We start from the raw sequence: 14390 nt of genomic DNA, 5'->3' as shown, positions 1-14390 counted from the left end.
GGCCCAGAGTGTGGCCCTCACCCCCTCCCCTTCAGAACAACTGGCTCCTCTCCCGCCACTACCCAGGCCATGAGCAGGCACAGGGCTACCCTCTGCCCCTCCTTCCTGGAGCCCTGGATGGGGTGGGAAGGGGCTGGGGGAGGGCAGGCAGCAGATCATGTGGACTCTGCACAGGGAACCAAGGAGTTCCCACAGTCCCAGGTTCACACTGGGCTGATCCAAGACCTCAGAATATTCAGGAGCCAGGCCCCTGGTTTCATCAGTGGTTCAGTGACTCAGGCAAATCCCAGATCTGGGTCACAGCCCTTAGCCTGATCGAGAGAGAGGTCAACCCCTAACAGGCAGAGGAACAGGGACCTTGTGCCTCACAACACTGATCTACTCTGTGCAGGTGACTTTAGCTTTGAAGCCATAAGCACCTTGGAAACCCACAGGGTTTCTTCCGACAATAGGATTTTTATCAGAATAAATTTATTCTCCTCATTGGTGTCACATCCTACCTATTCCTGCTCACCCAAGAAGGGTTCTGGAATCCTAAAGAGGTGCCCACGGCTGGGCAGAAGGAGGCACAGAGTGAGAGGGGCTGAGACCAGTGGTCCCCTTCCCTCCTCCCAGCGGTGAGAATCACACAGTGCCTGCTTCATATCAGTACTTGATACACTTTGGTTATTACTGTCATTCCCATTTAAAAACTAAGGACACTCCCATTGACAGAGGAGTGGATAAAAAAGATGTGGTACATATATACAACAGAATGTTACTCAGCCATTAAAAGGAACAAAATAATGGCATTTTTAGCAACATGGATGGACCTAGAAATGATCATGCTAAGTGAAGTCAGACAATGAGACACCAACATCAAATGCTTTCACTGACATGTAGAATCTGAAAAAAAGGACACAATGAACTTCTTTGCAGAACGGATACTGACACACAGACTTTGAAAAAACTTATGGTTTCCAAAGGAGACAGTTTGGGGGGTGGGGGGATGCACTGGGGGTGTGGGATGGAAATCCTATAAAATTGGATCATTGTACAACTATAAATGTAATAAATTCATTGATGGAAATCCTATAAAATTGGATCATTGTACAACTATAAATGTAATAAATTCATTGAGTAATACCAAATATATATATATATATATAGAGAGAGAGAGAGAGACACACACACACTGGAGTTCCTGCCGTGGCACAGCGGAGACAAATCTGACTAGGACCAAGCATGAGGTTGGGGGTCTGATCCCTGGCCTTGCTCAGTGGGTTAAGGATCCAGCGTGGCCATGAGCTGTGGTGTAGGTTGCAGTGGAGGTTTGGATCCTGCGTTGCTGTGGCTCAGGCGTAGGCTGGCAGCTGTAACTCTGATTAGACCCCTAGCCTGGGAACCTTCATATGCCACGGGTGCGGCCCTAAGAAACAAAGAAACAAACAAAAATAACAATACTACAGTTACATCCCTTGTCTGGGGCTCTGCAGCTGGGAAGTGAAGGAGCCAGAGCTTGAGCCAGAGCTGACTCCAACCCCACCCTCTGCTCTGGGCTTAGGGTCCACGTTCTTCCTGGGGTCACTCCCTGTGTGATAGGAGAGGCCTGAAAACACTCATTGTATGAAAAGTGCTTTTCCAGGCACACAGGAATTTGTGAACGTTCATCTTTGCACCAGGGAAGCATCCACAGCCTCTAAACAGTCAGAGGGCCCTCCCTGCAGACTGTTACCTGTTGGGATTATAAAGCAGACCAGGGTTTCCTCAACTCGGTGCCACAGTGTTCCCCCAATCCCCTCAGCCATCCTCACCCCTGCCTCTGCTCCTCCTCACCCTCCATCCACCCAGGGGGTCAGAAATAGGTCCCACTGCTCTCGGGTCCCCAAGCCTCACCACCTCTCATCTGGACATGGCAGAAGCTTCCTCCCTGCCTCCCGCCTCCCGCCTCCCCTGCAGCCCGTGCTCCACACACAGCTTGCCGTCTCCCCAAAGTGCCAGAACACAGCTGACTTTGTCATTTCCCGGCTGAGAACCTTTCCACGGGGGCTGCATTCATTGGCCACAGGGTCCTGCCTATCTAGCCCCCATCCGCTTTCCCACCTCATCTCTCCCCCTGTCCACCAAGAGCCACCTTTCTGTCCCTGGGCCATTATTACCCTTGCTATTCCCACTGCCTCTCACCCTCTTTCCCAACTATTCCAGTCCCCTTCCTCCCTGAAGCCCAGTCAGCCCTCTCTGCTAGCACATTAGTCAAGCCTTTTCCCAACATGGAATTCCTCTGCCTGGTACCCTAGCCAGTGTCCCTATATCTGCCTCCCCCTTCCCATTAGCCTGTAAACCCACTGAGGACAGCTTGAGGCTTGGCCACCTCTACTTCCCCAGCACCTAGCATTGAAGGCAATCAATATTTTAGGAACAATTTCATGATAGTAATTCTGCCTTACTTTTTTTTTTTTTGTCTTTTTGCCTTTTCTAGGGCCTCTTCCTGAGGCACATGGAGGTTCCCAGGCTAGGAGTCCAGTTGGAGCTGTAGCCACCAGCCTATGCCAGAGCCACAGTAACGTGGGATCCGAGCTGCATCTGCAACCCACACCACAGCTCAGAGCAACGCCGAATCCTTAACCCACTGAACAAGGCCAGGGATCGAATCCGCAACCTCATGGTTCCTAGTCAGATTCGTTAACAACTGCGCCATGACAGGAACTCCAATTCTGCCTTACTTTTGTATAGGACTGTACTTTTAGAAGCATGTTCCTATCAATTACTTCATTTCGCCCTTAAATTTCCCCTCCTGTGACAGGAGACCAAATTTTATTCCCATTTGACAGATAAAGAAACTGAAGTTCAGCCAGGTTAAAAGTTCCTCCCAGCACCCCCAAGGTTATACAACTAATCAGTAACAGGGGTTGACTCCATCCCTGGTGCTCTGAATCCCATCCCTCTGGTATGTTCCGCCACACCAAGATTTTCCAGGCATGGTTAGAAATCCTTGAAAAATACCAAAGCCTAGGACCATCACCTGATGACTATGGCTTGGAAAATCCTATTCTGCTTTTTGGAAGGAGAAATAAGGAAGGTGGCCCAAATCAGAGACCAGTGACCTTGACTTTGACCCAGGCAAGACTGACAGGTTGCGAGTAGCCAAAAAAGGCAGACATCAATAGGAGATGAGGGCCTGAGTGAGACCTCAGCTTCTACATTTACCAAAGAGAAATGCTCATAGACAATCACAATCAACTGTAAAAATCTGATTCTACCAGGAAGTAGAATTTGATATATTTTCTGGTCAGTAACCTCTGGTCTCTACAAGTTCCCTGGCTTCTTTCTCTCCCTGCCTGCTGAGTGTTTAGTGCTTGTCTTAGCTGACTTTTTTCAGCCATGTGTATGTGTGTGTGTGTAAAATCCTCTAAATTGCCCAATATCAGCCGCTCCATCCAGGGACTCAGGTCCTGTTTCTTAATGATGATTGATGGCTTTGAAGATGCAGTGGATCAATAGGGTCTGAATTCCTAAACTCTTGACAAGAGCTAGAGAGAACACACATCTCAATGCCTGCCACACAGAACAGAAGGAGGCCCTGTCCCTCACCCTCCTGCCCCTTCCATGGTCCGATCAACCAGAAACGGGGCCTCATGGGGTCACTCAGAGAGATGGCACATCATACTTGGTCTGTATCGTGGCAGCAGTTCCTTCATTCACTCAACAAATATTTAGCCATCTTATCTGTAAAGGATTGTACTGAGCTCTGTTATGTGCCAGGCATTATGCCCAGCTCTTGAATGCATCCTCTCATTTGGTCCTCAGGGCAACCCTATGAGGAACTTATTACCATCCCTGTTTTACAGAAAGCGGGAAGCCCAAGTGAGGTCTTTGGGCCAAGGTCACAGAGCTAGAAAGTGTTGGAGGCAGGGGCAAAAGTCCTTACCTCGGCACACATAAAGTTTCACAGGAGGGAGAGATGACCTGGCCATGGAGGGAGAAGGGATATAATCAGGGAAGATGAGGCTTGTGAGCCAGATCTCCAAGGACTAATTGGATTTGGGAAAAAAAAATAGGGGGAGCATTCTAGTAGGACCCTATAACAGGAGCAAGGGCAGGGAAGGCAAGCAGGAGCCCATTTCGGGACATGGGAGAGCAGCTGGGTTTGCAGGAAGCAGAGACTCCAAGGAGAGGGACCCAAAGAGGATGATGCTGGGAAGGTGGTTCAGGGTCAAATGAGGCAAGACCCAGGAGTGGTATTTTCCTGAGTGGGGACTAGGGAGCCACAGAAGGCAAGGGTTCCACGCAGGAGAGGGTCACCATCAGGGCTGTGAGTCCAGAAGAGCAACCTGGAGGTGGCCTTAACACCAAGGCAAAAATCAGAGAGCAGAGCCGATGAGGGAGAGATGGAAAGATTGGCGGCGTTTGCCTCTTGGCCCCAGACGACGGCGTGAGCTGTGCTGGACCGGCCCAGGCCCGGCTGGGGCAGGCAGGTAGCAGGGGCCCAGCGGCCGGGGAGCGGGGGCGGGGGGGGGGGGTGATTTGCGGGGCGGCGGGAGGCTCCCCCTCGACAGGTAAGTGATTGGATTAAGAGGCCTGTCTGACAGGATGTCCGTTCAGCCGCGGAGGCTAATCAACTTCCCCATCCTGTCTGCTAATAAATCCTGCTCCGGGGACCACTCTGCCTGATGATCTCTCCTCGGGGACCGCCGCAGACTTCTTCCGGAGAACACTCCCGCAGTCTATTAAGGAGCCGCCTCGCGCCTGTCAGGCCCGCTGTCCCGGGGAGTCTCGGGAGGTGCCCATCACCCAGGTGCGCCCGCTCCGAGGCAGCCCGCCGGGGCCGCGCGCTCGCAACGACGACACAAGCCTTTGTTCTGCCACCACCGCGGGGCTGACAGCCCTCCCGGGTCCCCGCTCCTCCAGGAGCCGCGCTGCCTCAGGGGCGCCCCCACACCCTCCTCTGGGCAGCCCGGGTCGCTGTTGGCCTCTGCAAGCTGCCCGGGCTCCTGGAGGGCTCCGCGTGCATAAATTAGGAGGCGGCAATTGTTGGATCTATAATATCTATAGAGAAGATGTATAAATAAATTAAAGCTTTAATTATTTTCTTGGATTCGCTGCAGCTCAAGAGAGCCAGCAGAAAGCTGTCGGGGAAGGCCCGACTCTCTCCAGAAGCTGCTCTAGTTTGCTTGGCTGCAGAAATTTCTTTTTTCCTTTCTTTCCTCCACCCGCCAAAAGGCACCAGGGGGGCTCAGAAACAATTTCTTTTGTTGCTCAAGATAAAAAGTCCAAGCCTTTTGACTTGTAGACCCAGCTGCTTTTCCAAAATAGGCTGCACTCCCACCCTCAACACACACACACACACACACACACACACACACACACACACACACACACACACACCTTCAGCTTTCTTTCCTATGAACAGTGTCTTTGGGCAGAGTTCAATCCCACATTCTCATCAGATGTGGGAGAACCTCCAAGGGGGTTATTAAATATGTGAAATATGCCAGAAATATTCAAGCAATCCCCATCTGGCCCTGGGAGGAGAAAAAGAAAGGACTGGGAAAGTAATAAAGTGTGTTTATTTTTTCATCTAGATGACATGTTTTACATCACTAAAAAGGACAATTATTTTAAAAATCCAGCCTGCACGCTTCAATGGCTCAAGAGGTCTGCCACTATGGAATCCATCAGAACCTCCCTCCACAGCCAGGCCTGGGTCCATCCTCAAGGTCAAGTCACATTCTTAAACATTCGAAACCACGGAGGCAACTGAGAGTCATCTAAAAAGCCCTCATCTCTGAGTCACCTTTCCCAGGAGAGGGGGGATATCTGATCTCATATCTCTGAGGATCTTAAGTTTAGACAAAGGAGTTTCAAAGGGTGATGGAGGTCAGACAGGGTTCAGAATGGCCAAACCTTGGCCAAACCACCAGCATCTTTGAAACAAAGCACCACTTGTCCCATTACGAAAGTCCTGCTGATTGCTCTCCAGAGTATGTCTCACCTCTGCTGTCACTGGTTCAGCGTCACAACATAGTAAGCTGGGACTTCTGCCCTATTTTGCGAGGCTTCTCTCCAGGATCCCCAACAGCCAACTCCCGAAACTGTTCCTCAGCCCTGTCCCTTGGTTCCTTGTTCTGCTTTGAGCACAGGACAGAGGTGAGAATATTAAAGTGCAGGTCTGCTTAAAAGCATGCATTCCTTTTGACTCAGCAAATGGATTTCTGGGAATGTCTAGAAATACAAGCAACTCACTAAAAAATTATGTGAAGATCAGTCTTGATGTTCCTCATGGCATTTTTACATTAGGTTAAATCACATGAAACTGCCATGTCTTAGGTCAAGCCCAGCCAAATGTCAGAAATTTCATATTGTTCAGTTTAATAATATAAAAAAAGTAGAAACACTTAAACGCCCGTTAATAGAGATTGTTGGCTACAATTCAGTGCCCATTGGAAAACTACTCAGCAGTTGGAAATGATGTCGCAGAAGTATATTTAGTAGTACCTAAAGATTTCAGACTTAGCTTCAATAAAAAAAATGACACATATCATCTGAAACTTTTTCTATAAAAATAAAAAATAAATATTCAGAGATAAGGATAGACCCCAAGATGTTAAGAAGGGTTTTCCCTTGATATTGGGATCATACATAGGTTTCAACCTTTTTTTTTGTCTTTTTGTCTTTTCTCGGGCTGCACCCACGGCATATGAAGGTTCCCAGGCTTGGGGTCCAATCGGAACTGTAGCCGCTGGCCTACACCAGAGCCACAGCAACACAGGATCCGAGCCACATCTGCGACCCACACCACGGCTCATGGCAACACCAGATCCTTAAACCACTGAGAGAGGCCAGGATCAAACCAGCAACCTCATGGTTCCTAGTTGGATTCGTTAACCACTGAGCCACAACAGGAACTCCTTACTTTCTTTTTTTTTAATCTGTATTTTCTGACTTTTATAACAAGTATGCATTGCTTGTATAATAATAAAAGTAAGCAATGAAGGGTTTAACACACACACACAATAATAAAATAAAGTGTGGGTCCCAGAGCTGAATCTGAGATGCTGATTAATGCTGAGGAGGGTAGAGTACCCTGCTGTGACCAGGACCTGAACATGTGCCTCTGCTCCTTATTGTCAGCTGGAGGCAGGCAGAGGAGGTAGGACAGGAACTCAGAGAAGGGACAGTGGACTGGGGTGCTGCCCAATCGCCCTCTTGGGTCAAGTGATCTGGCAGCTGCCAGCACCATAGGAGCTCCCTGGCTGTCTTGGGCCTGGCCTTAGGGCAGAAGCAAGCAGAGAAAGAAGCGCATGTACAAGGATGGGTTCCACCCGAAGAAAAGCTGGATTTCTAGCACCTGAGTGTGGCTCCTAGAAAGGCAGAGTGGATGAAGCAAGGTTGGTCACAGATTCACTCCGGATTCACCAAGCGCCCCGTCTCAATGTGGCCAGATAACATTCCTGCCATTCACTGGACTGTTTGATTCTGTATTTCCTTTTAACTTTTGCTCTTGCCTCACTCATGCTGCACAAGAGGTAGTAAGGTTAATTCAGCAGAAGCGGAGAGCAATTAAAAAGAACAAGGAGGCAAGTCTTAAGACCAAAGGATTGGGACGGATGCCTCATTTGTCAGTCATTTTCTTCTACCCCAAAGGACATTAAAAGCTCCCTGGGTTGTGGAGGAGAAGAGGGTCAGAGGATAGAGGGGTCCTTGAGAAGGGTCTGGAAGCCCAACCTTCCTTTGGCTAAGCCTGGGGTTACAGGGATAACAGAAATTTCAGGTGACTTTGGAGAGATCTGAAAGTTGGGGAGACCTAGGGGAGGTCAGGGAGACACAAGCCTGGGAGGGTTCCCATGTGTGACTGTGGGCAAGAGGGGCAGCACAGAGATGGCTGTGGGTGGTGTGCCTGAGAAGAGGGGGTCTTGGGGAGCCTCATGGAGCCTCCTGCCTTAGGAGAGAGCAGAAGGATTTTCCCATGTCCCTTAGCAGCCTGTAATGGAGCTGAGACTGCACCACTCAGATCGTGGGAGGGAGAGATGGTGGAGCTACAATCTGAGCACATCAGCCCCAAGGGGCCAGCAGGACTGTGTGCCTCATGAGCTGACAGCCAGCTTGGGTGTCTCCCAGAACACAGCCAGCCCCCAGCTCACCTTGCAGAGGCCCTAAGTGAGCTCCCAGCTGAAATTTAGACATAGTCTGGCTGATGAAGAGAACAGAGAGAAACCCCAAAGTAACAAGAGCACTTGGAATTTACTGAGACTGCCTACTCACCATGCAGCTGAATAGCAGCTCAAAAGATAAAGCAAGCCCCATGGAGAAAGATAATTTCTTTTCTTACAAACCCGAGTATGTGGCCTGACATTGGGGGAGCGGATGATGAGGTCCCCCTGAGCACCACGTTCTGGGGAGGCTGCACTTTCTCAGGCATTCAGGAAGCCAAGAGGCAGAAAGGGCCAGGGGTGGCCAGATGGAGAAGTCAGGCCAACCTAGACTCAGAAGAGCATGTGGAGGGGGTTCCCGTCGTGGCTCAGTGGTTAACGAATCCGACTAGGAACCATGAGGTTGCGGGTCCAATCCCTGGCCTTGCTCAATGGGTTAAGGATCCAGCGTTGCCATGAGCTGTGGTGTAGGTTGCAGATGCAGCTCAGATCCGGCGTTGCTGTGGCTGTGGCATAGGCCGGCGGCTATAGTTCCAATTCGACCCCTAGCCTGGAAACCTCCATATGCTACAGAAGAGGACCCAGGAAAGGCAGAAAGACAAAAAAAAAAAAAAAAGGAGAGCATGTGGAGATGATCTGCCCAACACCTTGGCTGGACGGAAGGCAGAGAGAAGCAGAAGGTGGTTAGGGACCAAGGAAGCCCTTGGCAGAGCCAGGGACCCAGCTCTTTCTAACCCCCAGCTTTGCAAGTGGCTACAAGACCAACAGAGCAGAGTGGGGTGGAAGCACAGGCACTGCAGAGCCGTCCCTAGAGGGTGGGGCTGGCTGGGTGGACAATCCCCCAGTCCTTGGGGTCTCCAGGCACTCACACATGCTGAGCCAGCTGTCTCCAGCTGTGGTGTCCTGTTAATAACTGCACTAACTGGCCCCACACACGTCAGCACTAATCTCGCACATAGCCTTCGAGGACCTGATTTATCAGAATGGAGGGCACGCTCTTAAAGGGTCACAGCCCACCGCGGATCTCCGCTCCCTTAGCAGTAAGTGGCGGAACATATTTTCTCTGCTAACACTACTGTATGTTACAGGATAGATTATTTTAAGAATCAAGACTAAATTGAAACAAGGCAGGCTTGATTTTTTTCCCCCAGAACCATAGCAGACGGTCATCTATCAGTGTGACGCAGCGGGCACAGTACCAGAGAGTGACTGAGAAGCCCAGGGTGGAGGTCTCAGTTCCAGCATTGATATGCCCAAGTGATCTTGGGCAAGTCACTTACCCCCACTGAGCCTCAGCTTCCTTATCATTAAAGTGGGGGCCACTATCTCCTGTCCTGGTACATCAGATGGTCTTACAAATACATCAGGGAAACACACACCAGACATTTTACCAGGAAGGACATGTACACATAATCATGGGTGGTAAACAGGAAAAAAAAAGAGTTCAAAATCCCTAATCATCAGAGTTCCCATCATGGCTCAGTGGTTAATGAACCTGGCTAGTATCCAAGAGGATGCAGGTTCAATCCCTGGCGTCGCTCAGTGGGTTAGGATCCAGGGTTGCCCTGAGCTGTGGTGTAAGTCACAGATGCAGCTCGGATCTCTTGTTGCTATGGCTTCGGTGTAGGCCAGCAGCTACAGATCCAATTCTGACCCTAGCCAGGGAACTTCCACATGCCCTGGGTGTGGCCCTAAAAAGACAAAAAGACAAAAAAAAAAGGAAAAAAAATCCCTAGTTATCTTAGAAATACAGATTAAACCAGCCAGAGGACATTTTTGATTGACTATGACTAAAAGGTGATAAAAGACAGGCTTGCTGACTGTGAAGAGATACAGGCACTTTTTCAAACCCTGTTGCTGAGAGTATCAGTCAGAATGACCTTTGAGAAGGGCAAACTTGGCTGTTAAAATGAGCTTACCCTTTGACATTGAAACTCCAAACCCTGGAATGTGTCCAGAGGAAATAATTAATTGTGTGAATAGAAATATAAGAATGTTAGGAATTTTATTCCAGAGTCTGCTTACAACAGTGGAGGGAGGGAACAATCTAAATATGTGATCATTGGAGTTCCCATCGTGGCACAGTGGAAACGAATCTGACTAGGAACCATGAGGTTGCGGGTTCGATCCCTGGCCTCGCTCAGTGGGTTAAGGATCCAGTGTTGCCGTGAGCTGTGGTGTAGGTCGAAGACATGGTGTTGCTATGGCTGTGGTGTAGGCCAGCAACTGGAGCTCGGATTGGACCTTGAGCCTGGGAACCTCCATATGCTGCAGGTGCTGCCCTTAAAAAGACAAAAGACAAAAATAAATACATACATACATACACACATACATGCTTGATCATTAAGAGTTGGTTAAGGAGTTCCCGTCGTGGCGCAGTGGTTAACGAATCTGACTAGGAACCATGAGGTTGCGGGTTCGATCCCTGGCCTCGCTCAGTGGGTTAAGGATCCAGTGTTGCCATGAGCTGTGGTGTAGGTCGAAGACATGGTGTTGCTATGGCTGTGGTGTAGGCCAGCAACTGGAGCTCGGATTGGACCTTGAGCCTGGGAACCTCCATATGCTGCAGGTGCGGCCCTTAAAAAGACAAAAGACAAAAATAAATACATACATACATACACACATACATGCTTGATCATTAAGAGTTGGTTAAGGAGTTCCCGTCGTGGCGCAGTGGTTAACGAATCCGACTAGGAACCATGAGGTTGCGGGTTCGGTCCCTGCCCTTGCTCAGTGGGTTAACGATCCGGCGTTGCCGTGAGCTGTGGTGTAGGTCGCAGACTCGGCTCGGATCCCGCATTGCTGTGGCTCTGGCATAGGCCGGTGGCTACAGCTCCGATTCAACCCCTAGCCTGGGAACCTCCATATGCCGCGGGAGCGGCCCAAGAAAATAGCAACAACAACAACAACAAAAAGACAAAAGACAAAAGACAAAAAAAAAAAAAAGGGTTGGTTAAAGGATGTTACAACCATCTGATGGGACATTATGTATCCAATTTAGCTGTCAAAACCATTAGTGACACAAAATTACTCAAGTTTTTTTCTTTTTTTGTCTTTTTGCCATTTCTTGGGCCACTTCCTCGGCATATGGAGGTTCCCAGGCTAGGGGTCGAATTGGAGCTATAGCTGCTGGCCTACACCAGAGCCAGAGCAACGCAGGATCCGAGCCACATCTGCGACCTACACCACAGCTCACGGCAACGCCGGATCCTTAACTCACTGAGCAAGGCCAGGGATCGAATCCACAACCTCATGGTTCCTAGTCGGATTTGTTAACCACTGTGCCACGACGGGAACTCCTCCTTAAGTTTTTTTAAAAAGCAGGCCACAAGGCAAAATCCATAGTGAAATCTATGGAGGAAAAAATACTAGAAGAAAATACACCAAAATAAAAAAAAGAAAAGAAAAAGAAAATACACCAAAATATGGACGATAGAGAGTTATGGGGCAGTGGGCTTATGAGTGACTTTTATTTTCTTCTTTTTACTTACTTGCATCCTCTACATGTTCTACAGTGACCACTACACTCTTAATTGTTGAAACAATTAAAGCTATTTATGGTTCTAATAACTATCCTCACTCTGTCTCCCCAGGGTGGGAATAGGATCTACCTGGAGATGCTAAGGAAATTGGACCACTTAGAGGATCATGATTCTACTGTTCTCCCCAAAGCCCCTGCCCTGGGTCAGAGTTGATCGCTCCTTCTCAGTGCCTCCATTCATTTCTGTCTTTCTCCCAGCACCAACCATGCATTGCCTTCTCCTAGGTTATTTACAACCCATCTCTCCTGGGGCCTGAGAGATCCCTGGTGTGGAAACTACCATGTCTTGGCAACATGACCTGGACAAGGCTTGTTCCAGAATCAGTACCCAGTGAATGCCTGTTGAATTAAACTAAATGACTATTGGCTAGAGCTAGATCACCTTGGATGCACCACCCTGCTTGCTGCCTGCCAGAGTAGTCAGTTGCCTTGTCTGTGCCAGGCCCAGCAAAGCCCTGCATTTATGTGGCCCTCCTCTCACCATCATTTTTTCTGGAAGGCTGCTCTTGGCTTGCTGATCCAGTGAAACCTTACCTACAGCCCCTTCTCTGTGGGAAGTGGGGGCACAAGGTATCCCAAACATGATTTCCTTGGAACCTCATAACACATCAGGGGGGGATGTGAGGAACTCTTAGCCCCATTTTACAGATAAGGAAACAGAGGTTCTGAAAATTAGAATGAGTTGCCCATAGAACTACTTGGAAGAGGAACCTCTGTTCCCAAACTTGAATCCAGTGCTCTCACCCTGTGCCCAGAATATGCTTCTTAACCCAGGGCAGCAGAAACTCAAACCCAAATAGATACTCTGAAGTCTTCACACAGTGACAGATTGGGATTCCAGCATGACTCATCACGAGCTATGTAGCCCTTTCCTTCTCAGAGCCTCAGTTTTCTCATCTGTAAAGTGGTCCTAATAATCTCAGAGGCTTGTTGAGGGGATTACATTAGAGGGGAAAGCTCTTCACGTAGGATCTAGCTCAGTGTATACAGGTTCCCTCCCTGCTCAGATGAACCTTTGACAAAGGGCTGCCTCCGGATACGGCTGCCTAGGTGGGAAGAGCCTTGCTGTCCACGTACTCTGAGAGCAACAGGTGCTGCCCAGAAGGCTGATGGCACACAATGCCTCTTCCTCTATCCCTCACCCAAAAAAGGACTCCAAATTCCTTCTATAGCTTCTTTACTGGGCAGAGGTAGGGTGGCAATAATGAGAAAAAGAGAGTAGGAGACTGACAGAATGTGTCTCTGCCACTGACTCACTGTGGATACACCACTTCCGTAGTGGGATGAATAATGCCCTCTGCCAGATATCAGGTCCTAATAGCAGGTATAAATCTTACCTTATATTTGCAAGATAGACTTTGTGGTCATGATTAAGTTAAGGATCTTGATCCAAAGAAGACATACAGATGGCCAGTAGGCACATGAAAAAATCCTCAACCTCACTACTTGTTAGAGAAATGCAAATCAAAACTGCAGTGAAGTACCACCTCACACCAGTCAGAATGGCCATCATTAATAAGTCTACAAATAACAAATGCTCAAGGGAGTATGGAGAAAAGGGAACCCTCCTACACTGTTGGTGGGAACGTATACTGTTACAACCACTATAGAAAACAGCATAGAGGTACCTCAGAAAATTCAGTATAGAACCACCGTATGACCCAGCAATTCCACTCCTGGGCGTATATCCAGACAAAAATTTCATTCAAAAAGATAAATGCACCCCCATGTTCACTGCAGCACTATTCAGAATAGCAAAGACATGGAAACAGCCTAAATGTCCATTGACAGAGGAATGGATTAAGACGTTGTGGTACATATAACAATGGAATACTATTCCGCCATAAAGAAGAATGAAATAACGCCATTTGCAGCAACATGGATGCAACTAGAGAGCCAAAAATTTTTTTTTTGTCTTTTTGCTTTTTCTAGGGCCACTCCCACAGCATATGGAGATTCCCAGGCGAGGGGTCTAATCGGACCCGTAGCCACCATCCTATGCCAGAGACACAGCAACACAGGATCCGAGCCTCTTCTGCAACATACACCACAGCTCACAGCCAACGCTGGATCCTTAACCCACTGAGCAAGGCCAGGGATTGAACCTGCAACCTCATGGTTCCTAGTCGGATTCGTTAACCACTGAGCCACGACGGGAACTCTGAGAGTCTCATGTTAAGAGAAGTAAGTCAGAAAAAGAAAGACAAGGGAGTTCCCGTTGCGGCACAGTGGTTAACGAATCCGACTAGGAACCATGAGGTTGCGGGTTCGGTCCCTGCCCTTGCTCAGTGGGTTAACGATCCGGCGTTGCCGTGAGCTGTGGTGTAGGTTGCAGACGTGGTTTGGATCCCACGTTGCTGTGGCTCTGGCGTAGGCCGGAAGATACAGCTCCAATTAGACCCCTAGCCTGGGAACCTCCATATGCCGCGGAAGCGGCCCAAGAAATGGCAAAAAGACACAAAAAAAAGAAAAAGAAAGACAAATACCATGCGATAACACTTATATGTGGAATCTAAAATACGGCACAAGGAGTTCCTGTTGTGGCTCAGTGGTAACAAACCCGACTAGTAGCCATAAGGACATGGGTTCAATCCCTGGCCTCGCTCAGTGGGGTTAAGGCTCTAGTGTTGTCGTAAGCTATGGTATAGGTCACAGACGCAGCTCGGAACCTGCGTTGCTGTGGCTGTGGAGTAGACCGGCAGCTATAGCTCCGATTTGAC

This window comes from Phacochoerus africanus, chromosome 2 (assembly GCF_016906955.1).
Source record: "Phacochoerus africanus isolate WHEZ1 chromosome 2, ROS_Pafr_v1, whole genome shotgun sequence".
In the NCBI taxonomy this organism is placed as follows: Eukaryota; Metazoa; Chordata; class Mammalia; order Artiodactyla; family Suidae; genus Phacochoerus; species Phacochoerus africanus.
This window is presented reverse-complemented; position numbering follows the sequence as displayed.